Source organism: Staurois parvus, unplaced genomic scaffold, assembly GCF_062004578.1.
Source record: "Staurois parvus isolate SC_StPar_1 unplaced genomic scaffold, SC_StPar_1.0 ptg000750l, whole genome shotgun sequence".
Taxonomy (NCBI): Eukaryota; Metazoa; Chordata; class Amphibia; order Anura; family Ranidae; genus Staurois; species Staurois parvus.
The window spans coordinates 1502941-1506940 of record NW_028318546.1 but is presented as its reverse complement, the minus strand read 5'-3'; the positions used below and the strand labels follow the sequence as shown (position 1 = coordinate 1506940).

The following is a 4000-nucleotide window of genomic DNA, read 5'->3' as shown; positions in this document are numbered from 1 at the left end:
CTTTTTCTATAGCACTTTATTGCAATTTACGAATTCCTGCCTCTAAAGAGAACGCTACTGTGTTTGTTTAAACCTCTGTATAACCAGCCTGTGGACCATTTTATACAGACAATTATCTCAATCATTATAGTGTAATAGCTGATAACACCGAGTTTCCTCTTTCTCTGTACAAAAAAGAGGTGGTGGCAGTGTGAAGGGTTAATTGCGTAATTAACCTGACCCAGTAACAATTGATTCAGGCTGCTGGTACATCGATTGTGGTCCATTAGCTGGAAAATCGTTGTGCAGGGTGCAGCTGGGTGTGGCATTGTTACACACGTCACATCACGGTTTTAGATCGGCTAGTCCTTCGGTCACGAGTTTGGGTGAGAAGGTCTGGGATCTGACGCAGCGATCGTGACAATAGTATTGGTATATTCCACAATAAAAATGTACCGTATCCCAGTAAAAGCTTGAAAACAGATACTCTGGTATTATTGGTTGTAGTAACTCGACATTTTTCGCGATAATATCGCTTCTTCAGGAGTTGTGTACAGATTTCTACATAGAAAAAATAGATACATTTGTCAACAACACTATACATACACCAATATTCACAATACAGATCGATTGAATAGATTATCATGTCTTCTACAGGCATCTGTGCAAGGGCTATGAAGGAGGGGCTCAGGCCTTCCCATGCGGGGCCAGTCAGTGAGGGGATCCCAACAAATCAAGGGGGCAAGCGGCACTCCCGGAGGTTTCCTGGTGTATAAAAAATATGCAACTGTTAATAAACATGATGGGGGCCTCCTAGGTGATGAATGAAAATATGTAGCTGTAGGAATTGGACTGGTAGGGATGCACTAATGTTACCAATTCTGGTCCAAATGGGGCACATGTGAAAGAAACTAGCAAAAGACTAGTATGGTGTGAAGATAAAATTACGTCACTAATTCTGGTCAAAATAGAGTACATGCAAGAGAGACTTGCAATAAGCTAATATAATATATGAAGAGGTCCCTAAAGAGGACACAAAGAGAGGGAGAATACTTAAATGTTATTCAATCTATAGGAAAGATTAACCCCATCGATCCCTTACTACTGAAATATTGCAAACCAATAATTAATAAAAATCCAATATGCAGGGAGGAAAAGGTGTATATCCAATCCTACCTATGTGTAATAAAACCAAACCCCAAATACTGCTGGCACAGTATTTGCAATGGGATAGTCAAGTGGGGTCAGTCATAAATCCATCGTAAAAAGACAACCAGACAGCTAAGTCTCATCCCATAAATACAGCCCAACTAAGGGCAAAGAGTTATATATATAACCATTAGCGCTTCACTATACCTGTCCATAGAGACAAGGCACACTGACCACAAAAGATCTCAGGAGCCACCAGCTAACAAAAAACGCCAACACCACCTTTCCCAACAGAGCCTGTCAGGAAGGAACCCACATAGCCCCACAGTCACAGCCTTGTGGACCGCCACACATCATCTAAATTTGAAGGATCCTGGAACGGGACGCCCATGCAGCTGCAGGGTGGCACCTGACGTCATCACGCCCAGCCACACATGGCAGTGCGTGCGCGCCGCGTCCCCACCACAACAATGGCAGTTGGCACAAACAGACTGGCGACACCGGTGACCATAACTGACCTTTTTTTTTTTTTTTTAAAGTCCACGAACGTGCGAAAACGAAAAACCCGTAAGTGAATCACAAAAAACGTGCAAGTGCAAAACACCACACAAAAAAGTGCACTTAGGGGTGTGCTTTGTTCTTCCCCCGCAGGGGATGGACCTCTACCCTGATCCCCCGGGGCACAAAGCTCCTGACAGGGACAAGGTTCCCATTTGGTCCACCTAGCCAAAAGGCCTGGCGGACCACCGTTCCTTGTGGCCAGCCGAAGCCAGCCACTCAGTACTTGGCCAGGGGGTTCTCCCGAAGAGAAAACCCCCTAGGGACAGGGGAGGAAGGAACCAAAAGGCCACACATCTTCCCCCTAGACTTCAGGGTAGGCCCGAGGACCCACACCCTCCATCCTGTGAGGAAATAAAACACACACATAAGAGTGAAAGTGACAAACAGTGGGAGAAATAATAAATAAATAAAAAATGGTCGTGCCAAATGTGCACAGACCAGGCCCTGAGGCCTGTAGCAAAAATTGCCCCGAACTTAGCCAGAAGGCCTGGTCCCGAGGGCGCTGTGCAGAAAAAGTGTTTGAACGCAGTGACCATGTGCCTTTTCACATGCTGGGGTCCCACACCCAAGTGTTACTAAGAGCACCCCTGAGGCGACCACTCAGGGGGCGCTGGTTCGTGGACTTTCTGCCCTCCCGGCCCCTGGCCAGACCGAGGTAGATCCGCTCAAATCAGGAGATAAAGGGCTCCTCTGGCATTCTTGGGGGGAATTATTCCCGGGCCCCAACTATCTATGGGCACCACAATTTCTGTTCCCCCCTGTATTAACCATCAGGACCCCCTTCATACCAGCAGGGGTACTATACAACCAGTCATCCCCGCAAAGCTAGAATGACTGTGGAGCACCCCTGCTGGACACTGATAAGAACAGATACTACACTTGATCTTAGCCAAAAGGCCGAGAAGCCATAAATGACCATTACTGCAGTTGCAGCAATGACCAGGAAGCGTGACAACGCCAGGCCAACCCCCACAGTTGCAATGGGAAGCCCCACTGGCCACCCACTGACTAAGGGCCACCAGCAGGGACACCGAACCCTCCTCCTAACAGGTCCCCCTAGGAGGACCTAAACCCCCGCATACATGCCTGAGAACATAATCAAATCATAAACCAGTTACAATTGTCACATAAGATATTCCAAAATCCCTGCAGTAACAACAATCCAAAGTCCGAACCAGTAGATTTATACAATATCTACTTATAATGACACATATATCCATATTAATAACAGTACTTGGATAGTTATTATTACATTTGTAGCGTGACATTATGAAATCCTTACAATAACAGCAACCCAAGATACAACTCAGTAGAATTATACAATAGCTACATATAGTGACACATGTAACTATATCAATAAAAGTACTTGAATAGTTATTATCACATTTGAGAGCCCGGACCATCAATAAGCATAACTTATAGAAATGGTTTATAGGACAAACTCTCATTAATACCTGGCGGAGATATAGCATTTAACCATTCAATCCAGAATGCTTCCTTTTGCAATATGCACTTATCCCAGTTACCGCCCCTAGGATCTTTCGGAATTACTTTTAATACCAAAAACGAGACCATTGCCGTATCAAATCTATGGTATAGATCTAGATGTCTGCTGACTGGGGTGATCATTTTGCTGTTGGTGGAATAATAGATATGGTCATTGATTCTAGACTGCAACTTCCTAATGGTTTTACCCACGTAGAAGGCCCCACACTTGCAGGTCATAAGGTATATCAAACCCTCAGTGTTACAATCTGCACAGATTTTAGGACAAAAAACTTCTCCGTTAGGTAGAGTAAATAATTGGCTGACTTTAATAAAGTTACATAGATTACATTTAAACATTCCTGCAGTGTGGGCTAGAATATGGGTTGAATTAGGCACATACAGTAGTGGCTTTTAATAAGCCTGTCACTTAAAGACGTAGCTTTCCTATAAACAATTTGGGGGTAATTGTTAATTGTTATTTTCTCACAACCGTATCCTCTAATAATAGATGCCAGTTATTTTGTAAGACTCCAAATAGGGCCTGATGTTGAGATGAAAATTTTGTAATAAATTTCACTTGATGTTGAGAACTGTCATACCTATTAGGTCTGTATAAAAGAGAAATCCTAGGTTGCCCCAAGACTCTGTTGTAGGCCTTGTGTAACAAAATCCTCACAACAGGAGACATTCACATGGTTGGCCTGTATTTTAAAGTCTCTATCATGGGTACATTTGCATCTGATGTGGAAATATTTTGCATACGGGATGCTTCGCACTAAAGCCAGGGGATGGGCACTGGCTGCGTGCAAGATTGTATTCCCAG

The 4000-nt window shown here is 44.1% G+C and overlaps 1 pseudogene; it reads right to left on the bottom strand.

Moving 5' to 3' along the window:
• Nucleotides 1-2435: 2435 nt before the first annotated feature.
• Nucleotides 2436-2598, bottom strand: LOC149445017 (U2 spliceosomal RNA; annotated as a pseudogene).
• Between the last annotated feature and the right edge of the window lie 1402 nt (nucleotides 2599-4000).